Source organism: Bos javanicus, chromosome 25 (genome assembly GCF_032452875.1).
Source record: "Bos javanicus breed banteng chromosome 25, ARS-OSU_banteng_1.0, whole genome shotgun sequence".
Lineage (NCBI taxonomy): Eukaryota > Metazoa > Chordata > Mammalia > Artiodactyla > Bovidae > Bos > Bos javanicus.
Genome location: NC_083892.1, coordinates 34,100,479 through 34,120,956, shown reverse-complemented (window position 1 = coordinate 34,120,956; position 20,478 = coordinate 34,100,479). Strand labels below are relative to the sequence as shown.

The 20,478-nt window shown below is 45.7% G+C and overlaps 1 protein-coding gene and 1 pseudogene across 2 annotated transcripts in view; one reads left to right on the top strand and one right to left on the bottom strand.

Annotated features, from left to right (window-relative positions):
- The window catches only part of LOC133238627 (NADPH--cytochrome P450 reductase), a 54,337-nt gene extending 34,854 nt beyond the window's left edge, over positions 1-19,483 (bottom strand). Inside the window, exon 1 of one of the 2 annotated variants that reach the window (XM_061401943.1) lies at positions 19,381-19,483. The gene's annotated coding sequence lies outside the window, so the exon portion shown is untranslated. Of the gene's footprint in view, positions 1-12,743; positions 12,924-19,380 lie in introns of those variants that run through there. The other variant, XM_061401944.1, reaches the window with a different exon arrangement.
- Positions 2,771-7,813, top strand: LOC133238296 (large ribosomal subunit protein uL6-like; annotated as a pseudogene).
- Positions 19,484-20,478: the final 995 nt, after the last annotated feature.

Sequence of the window (20,478 nt, the reverse complement as noted above, 5' to 3'; positions counted from 1 at the left end):
CAAAAAAGACCACAGACAAACATGCCTCATGAACACAGATGCAAAAATCTAAAATATTAGCCAATCAAATAACACAAAATGTAAAAAGGATACTACATCATGATCAAATGGAGTTTTCTCCAGGAATCAAGGTTAGTTCAATATCCAAACATCAATGTGATTCACTCTATCAATAGGCTTCTTTAAAAAACCTTGTGTGGTCACCAGTGGATGAGAAATAGCATCTGACAAAATGCAACATCCATTCATGATGAAAAAATTCGGTACACTGGGAGTGACAGGGAGCTTCTTCAACCTGATACAGAGACAAGGACATGTTATTACAATAATATTAATAGTAGTACCCATTTCATTGGGTTATTCTGAGGATTAAACAAGCGCGGAAGAATTGATGCTTTTGAACTGTGGTGTGGGAGAAGACTCTTGAGAGTCTCCTGGACAGCAAGAAGATCAAACCAGTCAATCCTAAAGGAGATCAGTCCTGAATAGTCACTGGAAAGACTGATGCTAAATCGGAAGCTCCAAAACTTTGGCCACCTGATGTGAAGAACTGACTCATTGGAAAAGACCCTGATGCTGGGAAAGATTGAAGGCAGGAAGAGAAGGGGATGACAGAGGATGAGATGGTTGGATGGCATCACTGACTCGATGAACATGAGTTTGAGCAAACTGGTGTGCTGCAGTCCATGAGGCCGCAAAGATTTGGCCCCGACTGAGCGACTAAACTGAACTGAAACAAGCTGAAATTGTCAAGGATTTAGAACAGTGCCTAGCACAGGGTTATGTGCTGTCATAAATGTAGCTGTGACTACTATGAAAAGTCTTAATGATAAAGAAGTAAACAACAAAAGCACCCATGACCATGATAAAGAATGAACTGCTGCTACCCACAATAACACAGTTGAATCTCACGGATGTAATGCTGAACGAGGGAAGCCAAACTCAGGAGAGGACTTATTAAAGGATTCCATTTATGGCTGAACTTCAAGAAGAGGCAAGAGCAGTCAATGGTGACAAAAGTCAGAACAGCGGTTACCTTTAGGTCAAGGGTCATCAGTGGAGAAGGAGGCACAAGGGAACCTTCTGGCTTACTGGGCAATGTCCAGTATCTCATCTGGAGCAGTAGTTCCTGGGAAGTTTATGTAAAAATTCATCAAGCTGCAAAGACTGAAGTTACACTGGAAAAAAAAGTACCCACAAAACAGCACATGTATTCTAGGATGTAAAGTACTTACGTCTCCACATGCATATGTGTGGAGAAGGCGATGGCACCCACTCCAGTGCTCTCGCCTGGAAAACCCCATGGACGGAGGAGCCTGGTGGGCTGCAGTCCATGGGGTCGCTAAGAGTCAGACACGACTGAGCGACTTCACTTTCACTTTCTTGCATTGGAGAAGGAAACGGCAACCCACTCCAGTGTTCTTGCCTGGAGAATCCCAGGGACGGGGAGCCTGGTGGGCTGCCGTCTATGGGGTCGCACAGAGTTGGACACGACTGAAGTGACTTAGCATATAGCATAGCATGCATATGTGAACGGAGCACCAAAATATTATCTCGGGGGGGGGGGGATTTTTTTCCCCACTTTATTTTTAATGTATGACGACGGTCAACAGGTACAAACAGTCCCGAGATGTGTCCACTCTCAAGAGCGGCAAGAAGAGCCTGGAGACGGAGCACAAGGCCCTGACCAGCGAGGTGGCGCTGCCGCAGTCCCGGCTGAAGACCGAGGGCTCCGACCCGTGCGACAAAGTGAGCGAAATGCAGAGACTGGACGCGCAGGTCAAGGAGCTGGTCCTGAAGGTGGCGGTGGAGGCCGAGCGGGTGGTGGCCGGCAAGCTCAAGAAAGACACATACATCGAGAACGAGAAACTCATCTCGGGAAAGCGGCAGGACCTGGTTGGCAAGATCGACCACATCCTGGATGCCCTGTAGCCCTGCAGACACAGGCTTGGGCGTGAACGGCAAGGCCAGCACAGACCGGCTTCTGGAGTTTGCAGAATGCTTTCAAGGAAGACAGAAGTCAGGCCCCGCCTCAGGCAACGCAAGAAGCTTCATTTTTGTCCCTAAAATATCCCTTTAAAACAACAGCAAAACTTAAACGTCATGAACAACAAAATATCTTTGTGTTCTGAACAAATAAGTTTTTGAGTTTTGTTTATTCTGAATCCTAGGATATTTTTGGCACCTGTAAGCCCCTTGTTTTATGGCCTTCTAATTCCTGATGTGTGGGTATTTTACAAGCGTGTGTGTTTTTTAAAGTGCGTGTGACCAAGTGACAATAAAGTTGGGACTGTGAACTTGAAAAAAAAAAAAAATAATAATGAGTATGTGCTATTTACCTAACTGGAAAAATACTTTTAAAGCTTTTTTCTTATGGAAAAAGAAAAAAATATATACCCAGACCTTTGGGTCTGGTGACTTCGTTCTTGACTGTGTCCCCCCCTGAGCTCAGCACTGCCTGTAGCAGCCCCGAACTGGGAGCTTACGTCTTCCATTCCAAGTAATGGGATGCTATACAACAGTTAAAAAACAAGCTCTGTGGGACTAGCGCACTCGCACTGATACCGTCATCATATACACGGAGCACAGAAGGCAGCGACAGTCTCATTAGGAAACCACTAGTGAAATGAAAGAAACATTAGGTAGTGCTCCAGAAAAATGATCCAGGAGGATATATACAATAGTGATTTCCTCTAGGAAACATCTAGAATATGATGGTGGTGGGCGGGTGTCTCAAAGGACCTTTGCTTTGTCTATTCTTTATAAGGAGATGACTGTGTTACTTACGATATTAGATTCACAGGAGCTGGATTTCTTACTGCTGAAGGAGGCAGGTACAAATATGGGAAGAGAGATCAGGGAATGAATGCTGTGGGGTTGGACTGAAACTAGAGATATCAGCATACACAATGGTTCCTTCATATATGAAGATGAACATGGAAATGCGTATGTGCTTGTGTGTATTTCCTACTTTCGTCTGCTGAGAGGAAATAAAGATATCCTAGGAGCAAGAAGCCATTTAGCATCCAAATCTTGGCTTCTCAACACCATTCTCCAACCAAAGAAACTCAGGCTCCTTGGAGAGATGGCTGACTCAGGAACAAGGGCAGGAAAAGCAGTGGATGAACCTGGATCACTTTGCTGTGCTGCTTGAAGAACGACAGGGACGTGTCTAAAGAAGGCAGGAGTGCACCTGAAGGAGTTCCCACTGGGAAATCTGGGACAACTTGAACAGCAAGATAAACACCGCCAGCAACAGATTAGAACCCACTGGATAAAAGAATAATGCAAGAGTCAATACTGAAATAAAAGGTGGAGAACGTGGCTTACGCCACCATAATCAAGAGATCAAAGTTCAATACTGCGACGAAGTGAAAGCACCTGATGCAGGCCTTTAAGGACAAAAGGCCGTTTCTGTGACATTCCACAAACACATCTGAATCATATCAGGAGGAAACAGACAAATCCACACTGAGGGACATTCCATAAAGAGATGGCCTGACTTTTTGAAAAATGTCAAGGTCACAAAGATAAAGAAAGACTGAGGAACTGCTTCAGATCAAAGGAAAGTAAAGAGTGGGCGGTTACAGTTCAGTGCAATCTTGGACCAAGAAAAAATAAAAAAATTTTTCTTTTTGCTATAAAAGACAGTGGTAAGTTTGAAAAAAATTCTATGATTAGACAATGAACACAGAATATCAGTGTTAATTTCCTGATATTATTAAACCATGGCTATGTAAGAAAATGCCCTTGGATCTCAGAAAAGAAACACTGAAGTACTTAGGGGTACTTCATATGTCCATATGTACAACTTATTCTCAAAAAGATCAAGGAAAAACATGACAGTGAGAAAGACAAGTGTTGGTGTGAATGTAGCAAAGAGAATGCTTGTGCAGTGTTAGTAGGAAGAAGGTAACTTGCTGCAGCCACTATGGAAAACACTATGGAGGCGCCTCAAAAAATCAGAACTAGAACCATCCTATGATCCAGCAACTCCACTTCTGGGTATTTTCCCAAAGAAAATAAACACACGAATTCTAAAAAACATAGTGCACCCCTAAGCATTCTTTACAATAGCCAATATATGCAAGCAACCTAAGTGCCCATCCATAGATGAATGGATAAAGAAGACATGGTATGTGTATAACACGGACACTTTCTCAGCCATAAGAACGAATGAAATCTTGCCATTTGTGACAACACAGATGGATCTAGAGGGTATTATACCAAGTGAAATAAATCAGATGGAGAAACAAATACCATATATTTCATTTATCTGTGGAGTCCTAAAAAACAAAACAGAAATAGATTCAGAGAACAAACTGGTTCCCTGAATGCCAGAGAGGATGTGGATGAACTGCACAGCATGGGGAATAGAGCCAATACCTCTAAGGTCTTTGCATGAGGACAGACGGTTACCAGACTGACCATGGGATCGTCTTGCGGCACACAGGAATACCGTGTGCTGTGTTGCGCACCGGGAACTAACACAGAGACGCAGGGGATTACACTTCAGTTTCAAAGAGAAAGAGAGGGACTTCTCTGGCTGTCCAGTGATTGAGACTCTGCACTTCCACCGCAGGGGATGAGGGTCAGATCCCTGGTCAGGGAACTAAGATCCCGCCTGCCTCACGGGGCAGCCAAAAAGTAAAATATTAACAATAAAAGGGGGAGAGAAAGAGAGACAATAATAAAGTAAAATGCTAATATCTGGAGAATCTGTAAAGAGCACTCAAAAACTCTTTGCACTATTTGTGTGACTTCTCTGTAAATCTGAAACTATTTCAAAATAAAAATAAGTTAAAATAAATACAAGCTTATTGAAGAAAATGTATTACATTAAAAAACATAAAGAAAACACAACCCAAATGCTTTGTTTCTGTCCCACCCATTTTTTTACGTGTATACTATAAAATATATTTATTTTTAACATCATTGGTTTTATACTACAAATAATTTTGTCCTGCTTTTTTCATTTGTTAAATTCTGAACATTATAAAAATCTCAAATGTTCTTCCAGCCTACGACTACACAGTAGCTTACTGGATATCTTCACTATTACAAATACCACCACGATAAACATGATGACTGACACCTTTTCAAGATAAAACTTTGTGCACCTCTGATTATTTGTTTAAAATAGGGTTTCCAAATATATCTTAGAAACATTTCTGAATCAAAGGGAATAAAGATTTTTAGGACCCTTGACTCACTTTCAAATTATTTTCCACAAAGCAATTTCTTTTCAGCATTTCTCTGCAGCTTTCCCTTTGCATTCTAACCTGGGGAGGAGGGAGTAACTCCACAAAACACTGCATCCCCATCAGCGTGGGAAGGAAACGGGGTTAAAAAACACAAAAACAAAAAACCCCACTGATAAGAATCCAGAAGGACTCCAGGGAGGCCAGGACACTGGCACCCAAGAAGGGCAGTCTTTCAGCCATCCTTGATGGGCTCGCCTTGATTTCCGACATGGAAACCTTAACTTCCATGGGGACGGAAGGTGGGTGTGCACACAGGCCCCGGAAGCTCCCGCAAGGAGACAGGAGACAAGTCTGGTACCCAAGGAGGGCAGACCCAGAGCGGAGCTCGGAAGGTTTGAAATGACTCAAAGAGGTGCCGCAACAGCTCTTCTGGGCTTTAAGAACACACAGGTAGGAGTCGAACCCCTGCCAAAGCCTGGTAGTCCGCTGTCTGCACTTTTCTACCATCAGCAGACAAGATCAGTGAGGTCTCTGTCAACCTCCATCGGTCGGAATGGAAAGACGATGGCACATCTATCCAAGCTCACCTGTCCGCTCTGGCGTGAGGAGTAGCCTGTCCTTGTTCCAAACCATCTTACCAGGAAGACAAAACAAAGTAAAAAGCAACCTGCCCACCTTTGTTTATTCGTTCACAGTGTTAAGAGCCGTGGGGAGTTTTTGTTTACTTTGTTTTATTCATATGTTAATATTTATAGTAGTATGTCAAATTCCCAAACGCCCCCATTCTAGTATTCTCTAGAGAAAGTGAGTAACTACTCTTTCATCATCTGGTGACTCTTGAATCCCTACACTTCAGTCACATCAAAGGAAACCAAGACTACTTTCCAAAAGGAATATTTGAATTACAACTAGAAATTGTGACTTTTCTCACTAGGAGTGGTTTCACAGAGAAGGGGCTATAACACAGAGGGGAGTGAAATAGCCCCATCTTCCGTTTGATTTCTCTCTAGTCCACTGCTTTATAAAACAGAAAAACTGGGGCAGAGGGACAGAGTGAAAGGGTATGGGACTTGGCAGGAATTTAGTGAGCCAAACCTGCAGACTGGTTTTACCACCGCCAGCCTCAATCACTTCTCATCTTAGCGAACCAGGTGGTTTTTTAACCCTTGTTTGGCTTTTACATAAATGATGCCTGTGGCAACATTGCAAAGAATCACAGAAATACTGATGGTGATGCTGATTTGAAGACAACTGTCCAGAGGGAAACTGCCCTGAGGAGAAACCGCTGCACTCATATCAAGAGTGGGTCCTCCATGCCCAGGTACCCAGCACCATACTAACCAAACAGGAGAAGACAAACTAGGTAGGAGATGTCCTTTCTATGGCAAGAGAAGGGACACACAGTTACTTCCCCCCAAAACAAGCAGCACAGGTTCTGGCCCACGCGGTTCGTGGTTGGGCAGAGGCTGCCTAGGATGGCTTCCTGATGGGAGAGGGTAAAAAACCGCAGAGATGGAGGCATCGGGGATGGGGTGAGTGAAGAGGAGCCAGAAGGGCCTGCAGGTAAAATGGGGTCATAGCTCTAAATAAAATGAGTTCAAAATTGCTCTGCCACTTATCGTTCTATGACTGTGGGCAAAACTTGACTTCCCTCAGCTGCCTGCCCATCTAAAACAGAGAATCATCATTATTAATAATTCCAAAAAAAAAAAAAAATTCCAAAAGGGCTGCTGGGAGGAGAATATGGGTAAAGCTGCAGAGAACACCTGGCAGGCACCCAGAGAAGGTCGGTGGATCACTTCTTCAGGGCAGAAGCAGATTAAAAATAAACCGCATCGGGAACTCCCTGGTGGTTCAGTACTTAGGACTCCATGCTCTCACTCCCAAGGCTCAGGTTCAATCCTTGGCTGGGAACTAAGATCCCACAAGAGGAGTGGCACGGGGTGCGGGATGGGGCATCCTCTTTGCTGCATCTACTGTGGGGAGGAAGCCCATTCTCAGCAATCAGACCATCAAGATTCCAGAAAAGGCTGACATCACTCTCTCTGAAGGGATGCACAATGATTGTGAAGGGCCCCCGGGCCACCCTGTGGACGGTCTTCAATCACTTTAATGTAGAACTCGGCCTCCTCGGAAAGGAAAAGAGGCTCTGGGGTGATGAATGGTGGGGAGACAGGAAGGACCTGGCTATCACTGGCATTATCTATAGTCACACACAGAACAAGATCAAGGGTGTTGCACTGGGCTTCCGTTGTAAGATCAGATCTCTGTATGCTCATTTCCCCATCTATGCGATCACTCAGGAGACTTGCTCTCTTGTCAAAATCCAAAATTTCTTGGGCAAAAGATAACTCTACAAGGTTTGGATGTGGCCAGACATTGCCTGTTCGCTATGTCAAGCCCAGGGAGATGAGCTAACTCCTGAAGGAGGTGGCAGTGGAAGTGCGTCAAATTCAGCTGCTTCGATTCAGCGAGCCCCAACAGTTAAAAAGCAAGGATATCAGACACATTTTTGGATGGCATCTATCGTTTCTGACAGAGGAATGCTTCAGCAGACTGATGAATAAAATCTAAGCTATTTGGCTACAGAAACAGCGAGTCCATGTCTCAGCTTGGGGCTGTTGTTATGAATACTGCAGACTTAAAACAACAAGCATTTATTTCTCATTAATTCTGCAGGGTGGGAAGATCTTGGCATCAGAGCATGAGCAGACTCCATGTCTGACCAGAGTCCCTTGTGTGTTCTGTAGACAGCTGCTCTCTCACATGGCAGAGAGCAGAGAAGCAGCAGTTCAGCATTTCCAGGGTCAGGATTTCAACACTGAATTTTATGGGGACACAAACATTTAGTCCATAACAGACCGATTTATCTGTTTTCTGTTTTTCCTTTGGTTGCTTGTGATTTGGTATCATATCTAAGAAACCACTGCAAAATCCAAGATCATGAAGATTAACCCCTGCTTTCTTCTAAGATCATCCGTTTGGCTTTGACATTAAGATCTTTGATCCATCTTGAGTTGATTTCTGTATATGGTGTGAGGCAAGGGTTCAGCTTCTTTCTTTCACATGTGGATATCTGGTTGCCCCAGCACTATTTTTTCCCTATTGCATGGCCCTGACATCTTTGTCAAAAAGAAAAAAAATCAATTAATCATACGCAAATGTGTTAAGTTCTGGAGGCTCAGTTCTATTCCATTGATCTATCCATTATCTATCCTTATAATGGGACCACACTGTCTTAATTATTGCAGCTGTGAAATAAGTTTTGCAATTAGTATGTATGCGTCTTCCAAGTGTGATCTTTTTCAATATTGTTTTGACTCTTTGGGGTTCCTTGAAATTCTATAGTAATTTCAGAATCAGCTTTTCCATTTCTGCATAAAAAGCCATTAGGACTTTGATAGAGACTGCACTGAGCCTGTACACTGCTTGGATCAGAGTGAGGATAATGCCACTTTAATAGTAAGTCTTCCAATCCATGAAGAGAAATATATTTCCATTTAAGTCTTCTTCATTTCCTTTCAGCAATGTTTTGCAGTTTTTAGTGCAAAAGTCTGGCATCTCCTTGTTTAAATTCATTCCTAAGTATTTTGTTCTTTTTGACGCTACTATAAATGATTTTCTTAATTTCCTCTTTGGAGTGCTTGCTGCTAATGGAGTTTTAACCATAGGACAAATAAACATTCCATGAGTCCAGATATAAAAATGGGAGGGAAAGAAGAAGCCTTCCTCACAGTAGAGTTCCAACTAATAAATGTTTTAGAAGGAAAGAGGAAGAGACAGGACTACCATCAGAGAAACACCACAGTAAGAACTACTGCAGGTAAGATCCACCAATGGATGTGTTAAAATCAGTGGGCAAAAAGTTCTGAGGCAGGGCTGGGTGGGGAGGACAGGACTGACATAGTCTCAAAGTTATCTCCTCCAAGATACCTAAAAAACTGCAAACGGAAAAAATAAAAACTTCACAATGGAAAACCGCCACAGACACCAACCTAATCAAGAGGTCGAGGTAGGCATCATCAGTAATGGACCCCTGAGACAAGACACTGAGAAGGGCACAGCACCAGTTTTGTTGTGCTCTTGCCACAAATGCACAACCTCAAACCAATCACAAGAAAGCACTGGTCAAACCCAAACTGAAGGGCATTCTACAAAACAATGGACTGGCCCTCTCCTAAAGCATCAAGGTTATGAAAGGAGAATTGTTAGGGACTGGAGGAGAATCAGGACACCTGACAAGTCGGGGCACTGTAGGATCCTGGGTGAGAGCCTGGAGTAGAGAGAAGATGAGTGGAAAGACAAGTGAAATTCTCATGAGGGGTGGAGCTTCATTCAAGGACTGGCAAACTACGGTCTTCATGCCATGCCCAACTAGCTGACTACTTTTGAAAACAAAGTTTTACTGGAACACGGTCATGCTTGTTCATTTACAGATGATCTATGGCTGCTTTCTCGCTGAAGCAACAGACTTGGTAGCTGGGACAGAGACCTCTGGCCCATGAAGCCTCAAGTGTTCACTATCTGATCCTTTATAGAAAAAGTTTGTCGACCCCTGGTTTACAGTTCATGATACCGTGCTGATCTTAATTGCCTGTTCTTGCTAATTTTATTATAATTTTTTAAGATGCTAACAACAGGGGAAGCTGGGTGAGGAATATAAGAAAACTTGCAACTATTTTTGCAATTTTCTGTAAGTCGAAAATTGGTTAAAAAGTTTTTTTAAAAAATCCAGTAGCATCCTTACTGTGAGGCCTTCCTATCAGCCCCCCAAAACACACGTGCTACACTGCTGCCTGTTTCTGCTTCACTGCCTTCCCCCCAGAGGATGGTCTTCCTTTTCTTTCTGTAGCCATCAAAGCTGTCCCTTCACAAGTGCCACTTCCTCCAAAAAACCTTGGCTCCTGGTTTCATGGCCACACACAGCTCTGGCACGTGGCAGCCTCTGCCTCAGGTTGTAGTTACCTCCATATCTGCTTCTCTCACCGGATTATAAGCTCCTAAAGCTCACATTATGTTCTACTCATCATCTTTGGACTTCTCCAGCCAGTCTCGAGAATCTGACAACCAGGATTCCTCATAATCACTGAGCAGCAAGAGTTAATACCTCGATCCTCAAAAAGCCAGCCCTGGGCACCACAGGGGACAAAAAGGCTGCAGGGTCCTCATCAGCACCTCGTGCGCTGCCTGCCTGCTCAGCAGGCAGAGGGCAGGCCTAGAGACAGCACCCACCCAAAGAGCGCCGTGGGTCAAGCACCACGCTAGGCACTTCACACAAGCTCTTTGGTGCTTATGATTAGCCTGTTTAGGTAAATATTTCACCCATTTCACAGACACAAACCTGAAGACCTAAGGAACCAGCAAATTACTTACGGTCCCACAGCTAGTAACTCAAAGGGGGAGATTTAATGGCCGTGTGAGACCCTGTCACTGCTCTAGCCATCACTGGCTGCCCACAGATGAGAAGGGGGCAGCCCAATCCTGGTGCACCATCCTCCCAGGTGGTTCCCAGGCTGGCTGGTCACCCCAGGTTGGGCCAGCAGCAGATGGTGCCTTTTGGTTCAAAGACCGACTCTCTGCCGTGGCAGTGAGGACCAGGCAGCCACACAAGGCCAGGCCAGGCAGCAGCTCTGCACCCAGTGATGGAGGCGCTGATGGAGGCCAGCATTCAGAGACGTGGCCGTGCGCTTTCCGGGGGCCAGCTTTTATCATGAGGTCAGGCTCGGGCCTCAGATGGCATTGTTTTGATCCCCGGCTCTGCCTGTATTTTGCCTTGACATTAGGCCACTGCCGCCCATTAAAAGCCTGTTGTCAATCAAGTTGTATGAGCACAACTGAAGGTCATTTCCATGATCTTTGCCTGCCGAGTCATATCACGCTTTCAGGTAGCAGGGTTTGGGCAGATGGGTTATCTGAAGTTCACAACAGAACAGCATGAACGAGTCGTGAAGAATCAGACCCTGTGGGGATAGAGGATTGTCTCATGGTGCCTATAAAAGTGTCCATGGTTATTATACCACCTGCACTAAACCACAAGCTGCTGAGCTGTGGACTGCCTGACCGTGTTCTCTTAATACGAGGAAGAAAAATTCAGCTTATTGGTCTGATTTTTTTAAAGCAAATAGTATTAATATTTTCTTTCTAAAATTTTATTTATTTATTTATGGCTGGGCTGGGTCTTCGTTGCTATGGGCGGGCTTTCTCCAGTTGCGGAGAGTAGGGGCTACTCTCGAGTTGTGGTGCACAGGCTTCTCATCACGGTGGCTTCCCTTGTTGAGGAGCACGGGCTCTCGGTGTGCAGGCTTCAGCTGCTGAAGCAAGGGGGCTCAGTAGTTGGAGCACGTGGGCTTAGATGCTCCAAGGCATGTGGAATCTTCCTGGACCAGGGACTGAACCCATGTTCCCTGCACTGGCAGGCAGATTCTTATCCACTGTGCCACCTGGGAAGTCCTGATATAAAAATCAAGATATAATTCACACACTCCCAAATTCCCAAAGTGTACGATTCTGTGGTTTTCAGTATGTTCACCCGCTCTGCAAGCAGCACCATTAACGACCTCCAGGACATTTTCATCACCCCTTTCCCCCAACAAAGGAAAGCTGTATCCATCAGCAGGCACTCCCACCTCCTGGTGCGTCTTCCTCTCTTTGTTCCAGACATCAGGAAATTCAAGACAAGGCCAAACAGCCTCCAGCAGCCATACACTAGCCTTATCCCTAGGTCTCATCATTTTCTATTTACCTCATCTACTTTATTTTCCTAAATAAACACTAACCGTAACAACAGTTACCAGGTTATGAAGCACACACATTAGGACTTTCCACTATTTATTTTCCTCCTCACACCAATGCTCTGAGGTATAGGAGCTACAACTAGCACGGTGATCAGAGTACCTTGTCTAAAGTCAGGGAACTGATAAGCGTTAGAACCAGGATTTCAACCTAGACCAACTGGCATCAGAGCCACTTGATTACCCACTTGCACGCCCTTCACCACCTTTTCCGGACAAGGCAAAGCTTAAAATGCTATTAATATTATGGAGGGGCAGTACAGAAGTTCTTTCCCTTCTTCAATTAAAAAACAATTACTGAATCAACTACCAAAGGCAGGAGGAATTTGAAACATTTAAAATGTCACAACTAGATGGAAAACTAAAATTGTACCAAAATTCATATTGTGTCTTAGAATAATCTTTAAAAAATACAGATGAGACCCAATACTGGCATCTCAGTCAATATGCAGCAGAAAGTTTGGCAAGACACTGGGCAGAGAGAAACCAGAGGCACTCACCCTCCACTCATCCCATTAGTGTTTCTGAGGGCCTACCGCACACCTGGCGCTGTTCCACGTGCTGGCTGACATATGCGGAAACGGTGGGGATTTCTCTGTCCCCGACAAATCACATTCTATTCCAACCACGCTGCCATTAGGGAGAGGGAGAATGAGGCTCCTTATTATAAGTTACTTCCATATTCAGGCTTCCCAGGTGGTTCAAGATGTTAAAGAATTCGGGCTTCCTAGGTAGGAAAAGAATCTACCTGTAACGCAGGAGATGTGGGTATGATCCCTGGGTCGGGAGGACAGCCTGGAGAAGGGAATGGCAACCCACTCCAGTATTCTTGCCTGGAGAATCCCATGGATGGAGGAGCCTGGTGGGCTACAGTCCATGGGGTCGCAGAGAGTCAGACTCGACTAAAGTGATTGAACACTTCCATATTCTTGTTGGAAGCAGATGAAGAAAGAGGAAAAATAAACAGAAAGCATTAAGACAGTGAGACTGTATTCTTGAGCAAAGAGTGATAATGAGCAATGGTACCATGGACAGATCATGAGAAATGATGGGGAGGAGCGGGAGGGAGAATTATGGATGCGGGGAGGCCAATTCGAGGGCTGGTGAGGCAGGAAATGACAGGGGCCACAGAAAGACCGCAGCAGCGGAAGGGGATTCAAAGACTAAAAACTGTCGGGACTAAGTGCTGGTGGCAACCCAGAGAGAATATGAGGGAAAGTGGAAATGTCCTCTGTCCTTAGAGCTTCAGGGACCAGGGGATGGTGAGGTCATTAGCAGGGCCAGAGACCTCACTGGTGAGGGTTTCAGGAGGGACAGGCTTGCCCATTTCTGCTGTCATGCTCAATGACCTTTTAAAATTTGCAAATCACATTACATAAGTGACTGTGTCCAATGTGTCCAGGTAACGCCGTGTGGTTTCATAATCACAAAGGTTCTGCAACCCTAACTGAAACCGATAAATGCCCTTCTTCACAAGACCACAAATTCCTAGTGGGCCACTCTCCCGTGACTGGAATGCATACCTCCCTAAACCCCACCCCTGAAAGAAGCCGGGCACAATTGGCTGATGCACTGTCCTGGGTTTTTAAGAACCGCCACCCCTGTTTACAGTGCTGAAAGCTGACCTCAAGCAAGCTACAGATAGAGAGTCAGCACACGGGGTTCAGAGCTGAGCACAAATTCACGTGTTCCTACCCAGCCCTCAAACCTTTGTACAGACCCGGCCCACCCAGCTCAAGGACACGGTGTATGCTGCGAGGATCAAAGTTTCTTGAGGTCAAGGTGCTCTTAAGGCGCTCTTACCTGACCAAGGTGCTCCAAGGTGATATGAAAGGCTAAGCTCAGGCAAAAGGAATGGGGTGGGCAGGGCCACGGGAGAAGGCACTGGAGATAAGAACTCAGGGAGATTTTTTTAAAAAATGACTAAACATCATTCGTGACTTTCACTTAGAAGCGAATTACATAACCCCACATCAGAGTACCCTTACAGTCTGTCTTCCTCTCTGATTATAACCAGGGGACAAGAGTCTGCTTTTTTCCATTCTATTTTCCTACCACAGGTCACCTCCCAAAGAATCCAGTTTTCTGAAAAACAGTCTTTGGCTGAGGGCATCACAGTTTCGCCCATCATTTTGTTCTAGTTTAGCCTTGAAACAGATTAATTTTGGGGAAGCACGTGTACAATTCTCTGAGCTCTGTCCAGATCAGAATGCCTCACCCTCTAGCAGTCCAAAGAAAGGATAATTCTTAGATGTTCACCCCCACCGGAGCCCCTCTTTATAAGTGAAATAAATAAGCCCCCCATATCAGTGGCTTTCTCCACAAGCCACCCAGAAAAAGGACCAGGTCCCCCAGCTGCTTTGTTCACAACATTCCTGAGCATGTTGCCATGCCAACCAGCATCAGGCATAACAGAGGTGGATGAATTTGGCTCCAAAGGACCCAACCAACAGCAGCCACCAGCCTTCAAAGAGCCATGGTTTGCACAATGGCACTCCTCTGCCACCATTACACATGCACACACCCGCAGGTGCACAGCTATTGTAAACACCTCACTTGGGGAGGGGGATAGGGAAGAAAAAACACTTTTGAGGATGTAGAGCTCTAAAATGGTATGATACAGATTTAGGCAGAGTCAGCTTCCTAAATGATGGATTCACCTATAGGGAAGTAAGACAAGAATACAGTGTTCTGTGCTAGCCACATCCCTGACCTATTTAAAAGCCTTCCTATCACGTAGCATGGTTCACAAGACCCCTTCAGATAAGCCCCAATCACTTCCAAGCCTCAGGCAACCTACACTCTTACATGCCCCAGAGCTGGTGTGCCCTGGTGGGCTCAGGGAATTCCCATCTAACCTCCAAGATCCAACTCAGACACCCACTCTTATGCTGAGCCTTGCAGGATACCCCACATAAAGAGAGTGTCCCAGGGACTTCCCTAGTGGTCCAGTGGTTGAGAGTCTGCCTTCGAACACAGGTTCGATCCCCGGGTGGGGAATTAAGATCCAAACGCCAATGGGCAACTAGAGAAAGTCCGCGTGCTGCAATACTGACCCAGGACAGGCAAAAAAAAAAAAAGAAATTCTCTGAAAGAGAGCTCTTCCTGAGCATTCCCCAGGGCACGGTGGGCTCAACACCAAGAGGAAATGCCTCGCACACCTTAAATCCAGAAGGAGCTCAACACATTCTGCCATCGTTGTTTACTTCTGTTTGGTCCCCTCCCCATGAGCGTTTGCCAGGGCTGAACCAGACCCTTCGCCAGGGCTGAACCAGACCCTACGCACAGTAGTTTAGACCCTAGAGGCCAAATATGTGTCTTTCAAGTGTCCCTCCTCAGGGATGGAAACGTATCCAAGAACACAGAGAATTCACTGCCAAAAATAAACACCCCTTGGGCTGTTCCAGGAGGCAGTGGGGCAGGGACTCTCCTCCGCTTCATGGATGAAGAAAGTAAGGCCAGGTGTGGGCCTGTACAAGCTGGTGCCTGTTAAACAGAAACTGAAGTGCTGCCTCCAACCCAGGAGCTTTTCTGGGAACACAAGGTTTGGCCTATAGTTTGTATAATGATGATGATGATGGTGATGATGATAATAATGATGATCATAAAAGAACTGGCTTCATCTATCTCTCTATGAGATACTCTCATGTTTCTTACACTATAATGAGATGCATGGTGAGACATCTGAGATGCACACACTTGCACACTGCAGTAACAGAATCGAGGAAGAACAATTATATTACTCAGTAATACCATGTATTAGGAGATTTCCTTCCACTCCCCCCACAAAAGAATGTCCTCTACAGTCAGAAAATGAGGTAACAGCGCACAAAGAGAGCAGGGAGGGCTCTGAAGGCAAACGGCCCTGCGTGAGGCCTTAGTTTTACCATCATGGACTTGAGCAAGTGATTTCACCTCTGAGACAGCCTTCCTGGGGGTGAACTGGGCATGGAAACACCAGGCTTTGGGATCATCAGAAGAACTTGAAAGAAAGAGAAAAACACGTATACCTCATACAAACAGCACAAAGTGTCCTGCACCTACTTTTCCTGAAATAAAAGCACGGCTGCTGTTAGCGGCTAGCGACTGGCCTCAGGATTAGGAATTAAAAACGACGCATCTCTGTTGGTGGGAATGTAAGGTTAAGATTTTTGGAGGGAAGTTTGGCAATATCTACTGACATTTAAAGTCATACTTTTTTTTTTTACAAACACACATACTCCTTTGTACTATTTTTTTCCATATGGAAAATGTCTCAGTGTAAGGCTAAGAAGAATGTTCTTTGTCTATATTGCACATTTCTGTAATTGTCTTTTTTTCTTTTCTGGCTGTGCCACTCAGCTTGCAGGACCAAGAATCGTTAACCCATGTCCTCTGGAGTGAAACTGAGGAGTCCTAACCACTGGGCTAGCAGGGAATTTCCTATAATAATAGTCTTTTCATAACGAGTACTGAATATTTTTGTAAACAGAAAAAATACACTCTTAGAAAAAAGTCATTTCTCCACTGCACTTTTTTCTGATTTTAATTTTCAAATGAAACTGACATATAACTAAAAGTTAAGTCTGAAATTACATCATCATTTGACAAGCCATGTGTCAAATCCACAGAGGACCTGTCTATTTTCTCCACTGCTATAGGCACGACACCTCAAAGAGCATCTGTATATTGGAGGTAGTCACTACCTGTTAAATGAATACTTTTAAAGCTCATAAATATTCTAGCTCTTCCACTTCTAAGAATTCATTATATAAAAATATTTGTCCAATTGCCAAGAGATAAAGAACAAGGCTAATCCCTATAGCAGAATTCATAACAGTAAAAGGCCGCAAACAAAAAATTTTTTTCAATCATATTGGTTACTGGGCTACTGTCATTTTTAAAAGGAATGAGGTTTTAAAACAGAAATGAGGTAGCTATTTACGTCGTGTTATAGAAAGACATCATGTTAAGTAATAAAAAGTAAGACTCACAACAGCATGACTAGTTTCATCTTAATTCTCTGTCTTAAATTTCAATAGTAGAAAATTCCTGCTGTTTTAAGTAAAAGAACAAAATCTAGGTAATAAGTGCTTTTATATATAAGGAAAAACATCTGGAGAATATATATTACATGACTAGCAATAATTTTTTGTCTCAGTGTAAGGCTATGAAGGATGTTCACTGTTATATCACTATCATGTTGAGTATTTCTATAATAGTATTTTCAAAAATAATGAGCACTTAGCATTTCCGTAAACAGAATAAAATATATTTTTATAAAAACCATCATTTCTCTATTTCACTTTTATTCTGATGTTAATTGTTAAATCAATCTGACACCTAAGTTAAATCCCGTAGCACTAAACTGAGGCCCCTGGGCTTGGGGTGGTTCGGTGAACGGCACACAGTGCTCGTGCCTGAGATGGGACTCAGGTTCCCTGATACTGCCAGCCCACACCACCCCATCCAGGGCTCAGCCCCTTCCAAAGTGTGAGGAAGAAGAGATGTTGCAATGGCAGTTGGACTCTCTGGAACCATGAAAAGCTCTGCAATTAAAGAAGCATCCCAAAGGAAGAGAAACTAAAAAAAAAAAAAAAAGAAAGGATTGCTTAAGAGCTACACTTTTAATGAACTTGAAAAGTTTGTGAGTAAATGTGCTCAATTTGCCAAGCAGTTCTGATTTCAAATGGTCTCTCTCCTAAGTACACATGAACTTTATTTAACTCAGATTCTGATTTTCAAAGAGTCAAGGGATCAATTCAGAGTGGCCAGCAGGTCCTAAAATTTCTGGCTTGTCTAAAAACAAACATCTGAAACATCTCATGAATTGTTTACAAACCCCTATCACTCAGGAGTTTCAGCTGCCTCACTCATGCTGGCTTTGGTCAAAGCTGTTTCCAGGTGCTGAAGTACATCCCTGGGGCTCCTTTCACCTCAAACCTACCTATTACATTTTCAAGTGCTAGACAGGAAGGATTTGGGAAGAGTTATCATCACTGTGAAGCTGTCAACACTACAACCCAGTTGGAAGCCAATATTCCATTCTCTGAAATGCAGATCTATTTTTTTTAGACATGATTAAACTAGGTATTATTAAAATCATGAGAGGCTCAAGAACTGACCACTCTTCAAAAAGAAAATGAAAATTCCTTAGAGGGACACAAAGAAAAGAAAGTGATTTCTTCTGGGTTCACTGCTTTATTAACTTAGACTTTTGGACTTTTTCCTGATCAAGACAACCCCATAACCACTCAAAAGGGATTTGTGTAGATAGAACTTGTGAGTGGTTAATGAATCAATGTCTTCTCCCCAAACAGGCCGGCCTGTGAACTACAGTAACACACAGTGAAGATACTGGATCACAGAAGTTAGTTAAAAGCTCACTTAGGTGGAATGTCACAGTTCTCAAAGTCACTCTTCAAGACCCTCTCTTGAATTTCAACCTGGTGGGGGGGCCTAACAGAGACTGTAAAAACCTGTGGTCCTGCCAAGATGCCAAGGTGTCAGACCCAGGACTACCCATTCCAGCCCCATCTCCCTTGGTCTTAGCGCTATTCTCCACTCCCGCCAAGCTCAGAGGGAAGGCTGTAGTTTGCTGGTCTTGAGAGGAGGTAGCCACGTTCTTTGAAGTGGCCCCGAATTTCTCAGTGTGGTCACCGGCTCACACAATGGTGACTCTCGTGAAGAAATGAAAAAGCGAAAAAGTCGAGGTCAAGTGCCCCCGCCGCCCAGGAGACCTCGCCCTTTTACCCAATTGCTCCCAAGAGCGAAGAAGGTCATGGCTACCCAGCAGAGCCCGGCAAACCCCTGCCCGCGAGGAGCACTGTCTCCCGGGGATGCCGCCGGCACCGAGAACGTTTCCCAGGAGAGGCCGGCCTTGCGGGCTCCCCTGAGTCCACCTGATGCTGCGCGGCCAGGCTGGGGTCCCACCCACACTCGAGCGCGTCCTACGTGACTGAACCCAAGAACGGGCCGGCTCCTGAGGCCCACTGTACAGACTGAAAAACTGAGGCTCGGAGAGGAAAAGTGGTTTAGCCCGAGGATGAAGGCGTGGAGGGCTGGAGCCCGAGTTTTCTCACGCCGAGACCCAATTCTCCGTCGACGGGGCCCGTAGTGCGCCCTAGGCCGTGGAAACGACGACCCTCAAGCATCCGCAAGAGGTCAGCTAGGGGGCGGCGGGGGGAAGGGCCACCCCCAAGAAGGGCCGAGATGGGGGCCGCGCTTTCCGCGGGAGCGGCGGGCCAAACAGGCAGCCGACCCGGCCCTAGAGCCCGTCCCCGCGCCGGGAGCCCCGGCGGCCGAGGCAGCCAGAAGGCGTCGGGCCCCGGAGCCTCGGCACCCGGAACCCTGGCGCCCGAACCCCACCAATCCCAATCTGGCCACTAGAGAACGAACGCACTCACCACAGGCGTCCGGCTGCACTCGAGACATCTGAGCAGGACGCAGGCCCACACCACTGAGGCGCTACCACCGCCCGCGCCGGTCGCGGGGGTGGAGGCGTGGCCAGCGACGGAGCCGCTCCTCCCCAACCCGGCCATGCGCTCGCTTCTAGGGGCTAGGCCTCCCCCCTGAGAATCCGCGCTCGTGGTACGGCCCTGGAGGCCACGCCCCCTTAGCCTCCCGGCTTCGCCTAGAGGCCTTGGGAGCCCGGCGCTCTGTTCCGACCTGGGCTGCAGTGCCCGGGCAGACGGCGCCCGCGGCCCACGACGCTTCCGCAGGGTCGGTGGCCAGTGAGCTTCGCCGCCTGGCTTCCTGACGACCGCCGATCGCCTGTGTTCGTGGCTTTTTCTCATCCACGGTCCTCAGTTTCCTCGCCTTCGAAAATGGCGAGGCGAGTGTCGGGGTCAGTCCAGCCTAGGATTGGAATGCTGACCTGCTTTTTGGGTGGGAGGGCAGGAGGTGAGCAAGCCGGGGGCGACGACTGGACCAAAGAGCTGGGAGGGGGCAGAGGGCGCTTCTGGTTTGGAAAGTCTGGCTTCCTTGGTTGAGGGGTAAGAAGCCCACCTATGCCTCCTGCTTGATTACAGGGTTATGAGGATTAAGTGATGTAACTCTTGTTCCTAAATAGTTTAGCTTGGTGCGATAGTGCTCTAGAAATGTAAGTCATTATTATTACTATTATTGTTACCATGTGGCCCGTGCTTTGGAAGCGGGAGTCTTGTCTTAACCATTGGACCGCCAGGGAAGTCCCTATTATTATTAATTTCAGGCTCTGCTACGAATTCCTCTGGGAACAGTGCGGGGGACAACTCACTTGTTCAGAACCAGTTCTCCATCTTTAAAAATGGGACCCACCAACGACAACCAAGTATGAATACTTTGAAAATTGTAAAAGGGTGTATAAAGAGAGGATCCTTCCTGTGGCCTCAGTTTTAGGCTTCCTACCTTCCAGTTTGTCCGGAACAAGTCTGATTCACCTCATTAAACCAGTCCCGCCTACAGGTTGCATAAATGCCAGAGCCTTCAGGGTGGGGCACATCCATGTCTAACTTAGGGACTGA